The 13430-nt window shown below is 40.2% G+C and overlaps 1 non-coding gene across 1 annotated transcript; it reads left to right on the top strand.

Annotated features, from left to right (window-relative positions):
- Positions 1-11037: 11037 nt before the first annotated feature.
- LOC141635726 (small nucleolar RNA R71) lies at positions 11038-11144 on the top strand. The gene has a single exon (XR_012540390.1). It is a non-coding gene; the product is annotated as a small nucleolar RNA R71 (small nucleolar RNA).
- The last annotated feature ends 2286 nt before the right edge of the window (positions 11145-13430 follow it).

The raw sequence follows: 13430 nt of genomic DNA, 5'->3' as shown, positions 1-13430 counted from the left end.
GTTAATGCTGGTATAATCTTTGTTGTTAACTGCTGCAATTAATTGTATCTGTTTAATTGAGTCGACGCAATTAGGCATTTATATCTTAGTGACCCTTGACCTGGACCGAAAGGTTGGAATAGGCAAGACTAGTGGCGAACAATAGGGCATTATAGTTAGGGCGAGAGCTAAGCTATTTGTGCTTTAGGGCGAATTGAGACCGAAAGGAGATATTCACTGCCCCTCAGACCGTATCTGCATTGACCTGAGACCTAGATTACTTGACCGAATGATTATGGTGAACCGTCTGTCTTAGTTGTTTTCTCTACTTGATTTATCCTTATTCTCTTATTCTCTCTTCCTTATCCTTGTCCTTAGTTAGAATCAATCATTTAAAAACCCCCCAATTTGGTTACCTTGACGGACTTAGATAAAGCTGACAATTTCCCATCTCTCTGTGGATTCGACCCGACTTCCCTAGCTATATTAGTTAGAGCCAGTTGGTTATTTTTGATAGGTATACGACTACCCCTGTCACCTCTCATAAGCCTCTTTCAGATCGGTAAGAGTCCTTGTCGGTAGCTTCTCCGTGATCTGATAAGTAAACCCTTTCTCAAAGCGAAGTGCTAAATTTTCCTGATTTAGCCTCATATCCTCAGCATATATGGCCTTTTCGTTGAACTTGTGATAGTACTTGCTCTCCGTCATATCCTCGGTCATCTTAAAGGAATCAAACTCATCACGGAGTTTGCTGCGAACATGTTATAGAATGAACTCCTGCCTCATAGCCCACTTGAACTCAGACCACGGGATTACAGTCTTACCCTGTTTCCTGTAGATGCCTAAAGCACTATTCTTCACCTTATCCCACCATTCCCCCACTGAATATCTCAGGTAGAATGCATCTTGTTCCACCTTAAACTCTTTCGGACAGTGTAACACTCCCAAGATATTCTCCATCTCACGGTGCCAATTGTCGAGCAAAATCGGCACACTTGTACCCACATAGGTAGTGGGGTTAAAGCGAGATATCGTAATGCTCATATTGGCAAATTCTACCCCGGCCTCCTTATCTTTCCCCATCTTCTTAAGGGTTTCGGTAAGCGCGTCTTGATGCTCGAGCATCTTGGCGATCTCCTCGACACTCTAGCGTGGTATTTATCTCGTCGTCAAAGCTACCAACCAAAACAATATTTCTAACTCTACAACCTACTCTTTAATGGAGTGGTAAGCAAAGGTCGGATCCTAAGGGACGGGTATTGATTTAGGATTTCAATTGCAAGTAGTTTATATCTTAGGGTGTCACAAATTTGGGTTGAGATGAGATGTAATCTAAACTAATCAACAAGATGAATGTAAACTAATGAAAACAAAGTAAAGCAATAAAAGGGGTTTGTAAACAATTGATTAAAGGTACTAGGGTGTCATGGGTTCATAAGGGAATCATGGAAATAGGTCATACAAACATGTTCTCAAATAGATGCAAGCAACTTATTGTTGTGATGAAATCGAGTTAGTGTATATCTTACAATTCCTAGGAAGATTTAGGTCCCGGAGCCGAGTCGATCAAGACTTTACAACACCTACAAGTCGACTTAGTCTCTTCCTATTCAACTCTATGCATGGTCTAACAAGGCTCGAGTTGGTTTATATCTTACAAGCCTCATTGAAAAGATAAGAGATGGGTAAAAAATGCAAGGTTTCATAGTCCAACATTTCATCAAACATAACATGTGCATAGGTTAAAATCACAACAAGCAAGCAAGTGATTATAAAAGCATATTAGATTAAGCATAGATCAATTCCAATGATTATTTCCCCTAATTCCCCATTAACCCTAGCTAAAGGACTACTCATTCATGATCAAGTTTAACATGCTAATAAGGTTTTCAATCATACTAACAAAGCAAAATATGATGAACAAATGATGTGATTAAGAATAATTAAGCAAAGGTAAAAAGAGATTATACCTACTTGAGATGATCCAAATAATAAAGAAAAGAATAATAGAAGTAAACTTGATGATTGATGGAAGGTTGTCAATCCTCCAATAAACCCCAAATAATCTTTTAATTACCCAACTAAAACTAAGAACAATTGAGAGATTAAGCAAAGATTAAGATGTGATTAATATTGAAATGTGTATTACAATTTTGATTAAGACTAAATTAAGAGATTGATTATGATAAGATGATTCTAAGCTAGTACAATAGGGTATTTATACTATAATTAAGTACAAGAATTAGGGTTTCTAAGGGCGTAAATGACGATTAAGACCCTAAGAGAAGCTTGATAGTTTGCAACTCTCGAGGGACATGCGCGGATTGAGTAGCAACTACCCAGGGACACGCGCGTATTGAGCTGAAGCATGCTTGCTGTGAGGTGATCCGCTTGGGCTGACTATCGGGACGCTCGGATCCTGGCTCTTGGACGCTCGTCCTGAGCTGAGGACGCTCGAATCCTGGGACAGGGTTCTTCTCTTGTTCTTGGCTCCCTAACAATCTGTGGGGACTGTCTTAGGGACGCACGGATCTTTCATCATTGCCCATTTTTCTTCATTTATTTGCTTAGACTTCTATTGTCGGTCTCCTCTTCGATGCTTGGTCATTAGATGCGATCCATTTAGCTCCATTTTGCTTCATAAATGCAAGGCTAGCAATCCTCGCCTACCAAGGACACAAAACCTCAAAGAATATGCGAAATAGGAAACTAAAGATAAGAAATGACCCTAATAGATGCTAGAAAGCATGGGAACGAGGTTAATTCGGGGACTAAATGTGCTCAAATATGAGTCACATCAAACATCCCCAAACCGAACCTTTGCTCGTCCCGAGTAAAGAGGTGACTAAAATTATGACCTTTATTTAAACTAACCTAATATTATAGCCGATATGAGACAATTAGCGGGTCTCACTCCGCCCCTTAAACTCACAACAAGACACACATGAGGTAAGATGACTTCTTGCAAGGCAAGGTGGGGCTTGCCAAAATGGCGATATATTCAATCATTAAGCACACAAAAGCAAGTAATGGATGCATCTACAAAAGAATAGCCACTTTCCTCATCTAAGTGGCGGAAATTATCTAAGGGGGAAACAATCTAAGGGTACACACTCCATTATAGATATGGTTTATTTAAATTACTAAGCCTAGGAGGATACCAACAAATCACCTCCAAGTTGTGTCAAGATAGGGTACCTTTGTCCTCAATTGCTAAATGCTTTTGTCAAGAGTAGACTCCCTATGATGTTAGAAATACCGTAGGATCGTGGAATTCTCCTTCTTGCCTAGACAAGAAAAATGGTCGTCCCCTCTCCACCATGCACAAAAGTGGAATCAATGGGATAAAGGGATCAATAAGATTTTGAGTTTCATAGTGGGAGTTTTCTTTTAATTTTGTTATTCCCCTCAATTTCTTGTGGCATTTAACATTTTTGGGAACAATTTCTTGCAATTTCTTTGATGTTTGGTATTTTGATACCTGGCAATTTTCTTTGCAATTTTTGAACATTTTCAAAGTCGCCCCAATTTGTAACGAGGGTGCTTTTATTGAAGCTTATGAGTTCTTATTTTTGTACTCCTCTTTTCTTTGATGCAATTTATGAAAACTTCTTGATTTTCATTTTGATGCTTGAACTCAAATTGAGATTTTTGTGCCTATTCCCTTTTTTGTTGACAAAACATGATGATAGAAGTAGAAGATGGTTGCATGGTTTCAAGGGTTACCTTGGAATAAACGGTAGCCAAGGAGTCATCACATCACAAGGTACTCTTGACTAGGCCGTAGTCCATGGGTCAAAGGATACTGGCACGACACATCCTAGGGTGTTTTGGAGGTATTCTAATGAGCAAAGTCTCAAGAAGAAAATGTATCTACAAGGGCCTTATATACACTTATCAAACTTCCCAAATAGATGTTTTCATAAAAGTTTCCTAAAATGCAACTACATGCCATGATGCAACTAACATATATACAACCTAATGCAAATGCTTCTATCAACTAATATGCCATATAAACTAAATGCAACTCCTAACAACACATTGGTTTGTACCGCATCAACCAAAATAAAGCCACATTGTCATTAACACATAAAAGGAGGAAGGAGATTTGGAAAGATCATACCATGCGGTCTTATATTTCCTTCATTCCTCGAATGTGGCGTAGTCGATCCAATGTGATAAGAGTGACAAACAAACACAAATATATACAATATATACAATTCTACACTACAAAGGAATGAACATGTTTTTGGATTTTTGAGAAATTTTTCAATTTTTATGAATTTTTCAATTTTTATCATTTTTGATTTTAAAAGGTTAGGTTTGAATTTCCCATCCCCACACTAGTATGAGCATTGTCCTCAATGGCTAATACGATCGGAAATTATGTAATGCAATCTATATGAATATGCATGATTTCTAAACTAATATGCAAACTATATGACATATATAACAAGTGAATGCAATCTAATCTATCCTATATGATGCATGCTTTCAATTGGTCGGAGAGCTAATTTGAATTTACTCGCATCCCTTGTGAGGAACTTCCCTAAACAAAACAAGGCACTATTGCTAGTGTAAAAAGAGGGGGAGTTCATGCACAAGGAATGGATGCAATGCATGAATTCTAATTGTCATTTTGGATTTTTCAAATGGGAACAAGATATGAGACACCTCAACGGAACCGAGGTGGGAGTCCTTTGAATGGTGCTAGGACTGAAAACAAATGCTCAAGATAAAGATTAAAATTATGATATAAAGATAAAGCTAAAGGAGGTGTAGGAAACTCACAATGAAATAGGTTGAAGTCAAGTAATCAACCCCGCACTTGTGGTATCCTCCAATAAGCCTTGTCAACCCTCAATTGTCGTTCATTGTGACATCTTCATCACCGGCCTCATCGCCGTCATTATCATCATCGGAATTATCATCACCATCGACCTTCATTGGACCGGAGGATTCACCAACTTCTTCGTCATTAGAACTTGAACCTTGCTCTTCTTCTTGGCATGAACCAATACCTTCCCTGTCTTCATCAACACTAACCTCCTTTCCATTAGCCACCCGACTATCCTTTTCGGCATCTTGAGATGTATTAGGGAAGAACACTTCATTATCCGCCCAATTAGGCAAAGGACATGAAGGATCAAGAAGTCCTTGCCTAGCTAGATGTAGAAGTGGCGGATATTGGGCTCGATAAGCATTTACCCGATCATCATGAGCTCCTCTATGCATTTTATGCATTAATTGGGTCAAGTAATCATTGCCTACCACAACATTAGAACCACTTGGTTTAAACTCTTGGTAGGCAAAAGGATAGGGTGGAGTCACAATGGTAGAGGAGGAGGGCTTTGCAATTGGATCCCTTTGTTGCTTGATTATCGCCTCAACTTCTTTGGAGACGGGAATGAGGTAGTTTGGTCTATGGGCGGAGATACGGCCAATCTTGGTGGGTAAGACAATGGACTTGGCTTCCTTGATGAGCCATTCATATTTGTTGTCAAGATTGTCATTCCTGACCCAATGACATTTGTTGATCAAAGTTCTCATATCAGGAAGGTAGCTTCCCTTAACCGGCTTGTAGGTGTTATCTTTTTTGAACTCCGGGTTAAAGTATTTAGCTAACCTTGTTACAAAGCCCCCGTTCACAATAAAGGCCGCTCCCTCTTTCCCATTATCAATCTCTAGCCACCGGTCAATCAATAGTTGAAGAATGTTGTATTTTCGGGTGGACTTTCCATTGATATTCAAGAAGGACTCAAGGTAGACAAAATCAAGTTCAGTGAATTGGTTGGTACCTTTCCTAGCAATAAAAGTATTGGCCACACACTTGTGCCAAGTTCTGATGCCCAGCCCAGATGGTGGACATACAAAGCTTGACACTCCCGGAAGGACTCAAATTTTCGACCGGTTATAGCCTTCCAAATGGGTGCGGCATCATATTTCAAAGGCTTTTTCTCATAATGATCATATCGCACATGACCAAACACTTGACCAAATTCACTCTTAGTCATTCTTCTACTCTTGTTCTCAAGTCGGAACTCAACATAATTTCGAGTTTCTATCTTGTATGCACTCAAGGAGCTTATGAACTCCATGGTTAATGAGGGGTAAGTCAATTCATCCATATCAAAGACGGTTATCAACCTCATGGACTCGAAAAGTGCTCTAGTTTGCTCAAGGACACCCAACTTTTGCAAAGTATCATGGCAAATAAACTTGGTAGCTACAACTTTCTTTTTGGCAAGGGATAGAAAGGCAATCCTATGTTTATCGGATAAGAAAGTTACCTCCGGAAAGTTTGGCAGTTGTTCTACAACCGGAGTAGATATGGTAGCTTCCTCAATAGGATTGACGGTTCCTTGGACTTCCTCCCTTGTTTGAGCTACTACCAATGTAACACCCCCGTACACCAAGATGCCTTACCAAGGACCATCCCAGTGTATGACGGTGTTACCATCTCGGTTACCCAAGGTAGTAGATCAAATAAACAATAGAAGAACATTTATTAAAATACTTTTAAGTCTTTACAACATAAAACAACGTAACAAGATACAAAGTGATAACTATGATAGCTACTAAGCTCGTGCGTCAAGGACATCTACTCCGGTAGCGTGGTGACTCGACTCCCTTCCAAGCCCGTACGCAACAAGACCAAATGTACCTACTAAAACAACTGGTCACCATCCCCGAATGGATCACCACAGTTTTGAAAACACAACACGGGGTCAGTCACTGCATAATCAAAGTAAGACAAGTACAAAAGGCAACCAGCTGATCATCATCCACCTCCGGTCTCCCGATCTCACACAGTAACCGACTACACACCGAAGTGTGTAGTCCTGCTAGATTACCCATCTCAACAGGTAATCCTCGCCACCAGTGAGGGACCGCAGCCAATCCCCACCTAAGCTCCGCTCATCAACGAGCGATATCCCTGTCCCTTAATGTGCACATCCCCTCCCGTGGCGGGTTCCACGGAGGACGAACTAGGGTGTGAAACCACTCCCGCAAGTGACTCCACCACAACAACCATCACCATATCCACACCAACACCAACGCTCTAGTAATGATCAGCAGACAATCAATCGTACACAATACAATACAATCTCAAATCAATTAAACAGGAACTGAGTAGGGAAACCCCACCTTATCGCCAATCCATGAAAATGCATCCAACAATTAGCCAAGCAAGACTCCGAGACGCATCCTACAAATGGTAATCACATCCTATTACAAGACTACCCCAGAAACCTACTGAAAGACGACGATAAAACAACAACTTACCTAGCGATACGAACCGATGGCGATAACGACGACATCCTCACAAGCATCCTTCATGTGCAACCCAATCCCCTTCCATCGTTAGTGTCCAGGCTAGATGAGAGTGTGGGGAAAGGTGGGTGATAGGTAAGAGAGGGACATATTAGGGTTAGAGAGAAATGGAACCGTCGAAAATTAAATAAGACTTGCGAACTTGTGTTTTATAATCACGCATCAACAGCGGCTATACTCGGTCGAGTACTCTCATACTCAGCCAAGTAAGCCCTACTCGGTCGAGTGTTCTCACTACTTGGCTGAGTAGCCTCTACTAGATCGAGTAATGAACTGCATAAGTCACTTATCCTCTCACGTATCCCCTCCTATGGTCTTCCGTGGTCAAAGGGTCGATCAAAGGGTCCTTAAACATAACGGGTATTACAACCAAAGCCTTAGATGCTAGAAGAGCTTGTTGCCTCTTTGAAAAATTTGAAGCTTTGGGTGCCTTGGTTCCACCTTTAGTCCTTGCCATTGTATGCTCCTTATCAGATTAGTATCAACAAACCTAAATATTCCTTGAATGCTCCTTGCTTCTTCAAACTTCAAACAATTCCTCAATCAATTTGGGTTTTTCGAAATTTTGCCCGAACCCTAGAAAATTGATTCAATTTGTGAGGAAATTGATGGTTAAAGGGTCTTTTGTTGATGAAGGAGTGATTTAATTTTGTTTTGAGCAAGTTTTGTTTTGTTTGTGGTGAATTTTGTTGAGAAATTGGTGATTTTGGGTGAGGGGATTGAAGGTTGAAGTGAGGGAAAATGTATTTGTTTGTGTTTTTGAAAGATGGAAATGAATTGGGAAGAAGAGGATGTCCCGTGTTTGTCTATGTAACAGGTCTGGGATGCTCGGATCAGTGTCGGGACGCGCGGATTGTCTCACAGGGTTTTCTGAAATGGAAAAGCAGTTCTGGGACGCGGGGATTGAGCTCAGCTCGAGCGGATTTCGGCTGAGACGCTCGGATTAAGCCTGGGACGTGCATATTTTTCTTCAGTAAAAATTCGTCAGGTTGGAGTTTCCCAGGACGGCAGGACCCGTGGCTCGATAGTAGGACGAGCGTCCTAAGCTCGTCTTGCGCATATTTTCTTACAAGACTTTTTCCCATAAATTGAAGCTTCCCAGCTCCCACGTCTCGACAGTAGGACACGCGGATTGAGCCTGGAGACGCTCGGATTGCCCTCAGCTCCCACGAGCTCAGGTCTGCTCGTGGGGGTTCCTCTTCCCTTGTCATTCCTTCTTCCTTTCCTTGTTAAATGTTATGGGTTGTACTACAAAGGCTTGGTTAGCCTAGGCATTTACCATCCCCACACTTGATCAAACACTACACATTAAAACACGTTAAAATACCTCCCTCACTTGCTCTCATGTCAAAAATCTTGTAATAAAGCACAAAAATGCAAATCCAAAAATGACAAAGATGCAATAAAGGAAATAAAATGCTAGTTAAGGGGTTAGAATATTTACAAATGGTGGTTTAGGGAGAACTCCACCAAAGACTCCTTCTTGTGAGAGGTATCAAGGGGGCAAAGCCAAGGTGTTGTTGATGTTGCTCAACACCTTGTAGAAGTAGTCGAAGGCTTGCTCATTTTCATGATAAAGATTTTGTATGGATCTTTGTGCATTGTTTTCTCCATTGTTGTGGTCCAAGTCAAAGTGATAACAAGGATCAATAAAGCCTTAGTCCAAGGTCATAGGATTTCCAATATAAGGATTAACCAATCCTTCAAATTCATCGTCCCATAGACCACAAAATTCACTAGCTTATTCCCCAATGATGTCATGAGTTGACAAGAGCAACTCTCTTTTCTTGTTATCTTGGCCAACGAGGCCTTCTTCATTACTTGTCATGATGGGTGAGCTATTCAAGCTCTCATTGTTGTTGTTGAAAATTCCATGCTCTCCGAATAGAGCTACTTGAAGGTCATCCACTTTCTCCTTCCATGTGGGTGATGTTTATTTACCCAAGGCTTGATCTTTGCATAGAGATTCTAACTTCTTCCTATCACTTTCTCGGCTATAGTGATCGACCATGAAGCATGTCTCATGTAACCGGGGAGCTCTCATTGTTTTGTCAAGACTGTAATTGTCTCGTCCCCTACTTCAAGTGTGATCTCTCCATGTTTCACATCGATTACCGCTTCGGCGGTATGCAAGAAAAGTCTTCCTAAGATGATAGGGATGTTGGAATCCTCCTCCATGTCTACAATGACAAAGTCTACCGGGATGAAGAATTTGCCAATTCTTACGGGCACATCCTCCCATACCCCTAAAGGTATATTTGTTGATCGATCCGCCATTTGAAGAGTAATATTGGTGCACTTGAGCTCTCCCATTCCTAGCTTCTTATATACCGAGTATGGCATGACACTTACACTTGCTCTAAGATCACATAATGCTTTGTTGATTATAGTGTCGCTAATGGTACATGGAATAGAAAAACTTCCCGGATCTTTCAGCTTTGGAGGGGAACTCCCTTGAAGAATAGCACTACTTAATTTGGTAAAGGCAACAGTCTCCAACTTTCGGATGGATTTCTTCTTGGTAAGAATATCTTTCATGTACTTTGCATAAGACAGAATATGATTGATCAATTCCGTGAATGGGATTGAGACTTCTAAGTTCTTCACAATTTCCATGAACTTTCCAAGTTGCTCATCAAGCTTAGGCTTAGCTTGACGACTTTGGAATGGAAGTCTAATCACAGTAGGCTCCTTATCAACATTCTTAGCCTTTCCTTCATTATTCTTCTTTGAAAGTTCGTTGGTAGTAGGTTCTTCTTCCTTAGAGATCTCCACAACTCCTTGCTTGCTACTAGCATCCACAATATCTTCATCAATTGGCCTCTTCGGCCCCTCATATCTTGTACCACTCCTCAAATGGATGGCACTAACCGTCTCATGCCTTGTGGGCGGGTTACCTTGAGGAGGTAATTTCCCCTTTTGTCTTTGGGAGCCCGAAGATGCTAATTGGGTCATTTGAGTTTCTAACATTTTGGTGTGGGCAAGTATGTTATTGATGGTGATTTCTTTAGCTTGACTATCTTTTTGCATTTGGGTGAAGAATTCTTGTTGGTTCTTTTGCATTTGGAGGACCGCCTTTTGAACATCAAAACTTTGGTCATTGGATTGGTTGTAGGAAGGTTTAATTTCATATCCTTGGCTTTGGTTGAAAAAGGGTCTTTGAGCTTGGTTTCTCATTGGAGGTGGAGTGTATGTTGGTTGAGGATTTTGAACATTTTTGCTCTTGTATGAGAGATTTGGATGGAATTTGGTGTTTTCATTATAGTAGTTGGAATAAGGGGTACCACTCTTGTATGCTTGGAATGCATTTACTTATTCATTTGTTCCCCTACATTCGTTTTGATCATGTCCCAAGGTTCCACAACTTTTACATACTTCATTTGGGATTGAGGATGATGCCACCATAGCATTAACATGTTGTTTGAGTGATTTGGAAGCTTCATCAAGCTTAGCCATGGCCTTTCCAAACTTCAATTTGATGGTGTCGATATAAGCACTTAGTTGAGCACCCAATTGTGTGATGAAATCTACCTCATGCTTTCCTCCTCTAGTGGCCTTTCGAGGCCTACTATATTGGGAATTATGAACCGCCATCTCTTCGATTTTGGCCCATGTTTGGTTGTCATCAACTTCGGTAAACCTCCCATTGGATCCCATATTAAGAACATTGCGTGAGTATTCATATAAGCCATTCCAAAATTGTTGCACAAGGAACCCTCACTAAGTCCATGGTGTGGACAAGATCGACAAGTGTCCTTAAATCTCTCCCATGCTTCATATAATGACTCATCATCCCTTTGCTTGAACCCGGTGATTTGGGCTCTCAACATATTTGTCTTCTCTGGAGGATAGAATTTCTTATAGAAGGCAAGTTCTAACTTCTTCTATGAATCAATACTAAGGGTAGCCTTGTCTAGACTCTTCAACCATTGCTTTGCGGTACCGATCAAGGAAAAAGGAAACAATACCCATCGGATTTGGTCTTGAGTAACTCTGGTTTGAGAAATTGCATCACAATAATCAGAAAAAGTCTCCATATGTAAATGAGGATCTTCACTAGGCATCCCTCCAAATTGACTTCTCTCAACTAATTGTATGAATGCGGATTTGGCAATGAAATTACCGGTTAAATGTGGTGGTGTAGGAGTACCATGTGGTAGGTTCTCCTCGGTTGGTACGGAATGTGATGAAAATTTAGGCATTGTAGGTTGATTTTGTGGTTGGTTTGGAATTGAGTTATCCTCTTCTTCTCTTGCAAAAGGATTTACAAACTCAATGTTATTTGGTTGAATGTCCACAATCTCTCCAATACCTACGACTATTGAAGTACCTCTAGCAACTCTTCTATTGTTGGTTAAGGTCCTTTCAATCTCGAAATCAATAGGCAATAAATTACCTTGTGGTCTCCTAGTCATGCAAAATATTAAACAACAAGAAAACAATTAGAACAACCTTGAGGAGATTGACTTCCCCAAGGTAAAGAAAGACACAACTAAAAACAATTAACGAAAATTAAATAAATTGAATACCATCCCCGGCAAGGGCGCCATTTTTGGCGTGGTATTTATCTCGTCGTCAAAGATACCAACCAAAACAATATTTCTAACTCTACAAACTACTCTTTAGTGGAGTGGTAAGTAAAGGTCAGATCCTAAGGGGCGGGTATTGATTTAGGATTTCAATTGCAAGTAGTTTATGTCTTAGGGTGTCACAAATTTGGGTTGAGATGAGATGTAATCTAAACTAATCAACAAGATGAATGTAAAGTAATGAAAACAAAGTAAAGCAATAAAAGGGGTTTGTAAACAATTGATTAAAGGCACTAGGGTGTCATGGGTTCATAAGGGAATCATGGAAATAGGTTATACAAACATGTTCTCAAATAGATGCAAGCAACTCATTGTTGTGATGAAATCGAGTTAGTGTATATTTTACAATTCCTAAGAAGATTTAGGTCTCGGAGCCGAGTCGATCAAGACTTTACAATACCTACAAGTCAACTTAGTCTCTTCCTATTTAACTGTATGCATGGTCTAACAAGGCTCGAGTTGGTTTATGTCTTATAAGCCTCATTGAAAAGGTAAGAGATAGGTAAAACAAGCAAGGTTTTATAGTCTAGCATTTCATCAAACTTAACATGTGCATAGGTTGAAATCACAACAAGCAAGCAAGCAAGTGATTATGAAAGCATATTAGATTAAGCATAGATCAATTCCCATGATTATTTCCCCTAATTCCCCATTAACCCTAGGTAAAGGACTATTCACTCATGATCAAGTTTAACATGCTAATAAGGTTGTCAATCATACTAACAAAGCAAAACATGATGAACAAATGATGTGATTAACAATAATTAAGCAAAGGTAAAAAGAGATTTTACCTACTTGAGATGATCCAAATAATAAAGCAAAGGATAATAGAAGTAAACCTTATGATTGATAGAAGGTTGTCAATCCTCCAATAAACTCCAAATAATCTTCTAATTACCCAACTAAAACTAAGAACAATTGAGAGATTAAGGAAATATTAAGATGTGATTAATATTGAAATGTGTATTACAATTTTGATTAAGACTAAATTAAGAGATTGATTATGATAAGATGATTCTAAGCTAGTACAATAGAGTATATACTAAAATTAAGTACAATGATTAGGGTTGATAAGGGCTTAAATGACGATTAAGACCCTAAGAGAAGCTTGATAGTTTGCAACTCCCGAGGGACATGCGCGGATTGAGTAACAACTCCCTAGGGACACGCGCTGATTGAGCTGAAGCACGCTTGGTCCTATGAGGTGATCCGCTCGGGCTGATTGTCGTGACGCTCGTCCTGCGCTCAAGACGCTCGGATCCTGGGACAGGGTTCTTCTGTTGTTCTTGGCTCCCTAACAATCCGTGGGGACTGTCTTAGGGACGCACAGATCTTTCATCATTGCCCATTTCTCTTCACTTATTTGCTTAGGCTTCTAGTGTCGGTCTCCTCTTCGATGCTTGGTCATTAGATGCGATCCATTTAGCTCTATTTTGCTCCATAAATGCAAGGCTAGCAATCCTCTCCTACCAAGGACACAAAACCTCAAAGAATATGAGAAATGGGGAACTAAAGATAAGAAATGAC

The sequence above is a fragment of the Silene latifolia genome, chromosome Y, assembly GCF_048544455.1.
Source record: "Silene latifolia isolate original U9 population chromosome Y, ASM4854445v1, whole genome shotgun sequence".
Taxonomy (NCBI): domain Eukaryota; kingdom Viridiplantae; phylum Streptophyta; class Magnoliopsida; order Caryophyllales; family Caryophyllaceae; genus Silene; species Silene latifolia.
This window is presented reverse-complemented; position numbering and strand designations above follow the sequence as displayed.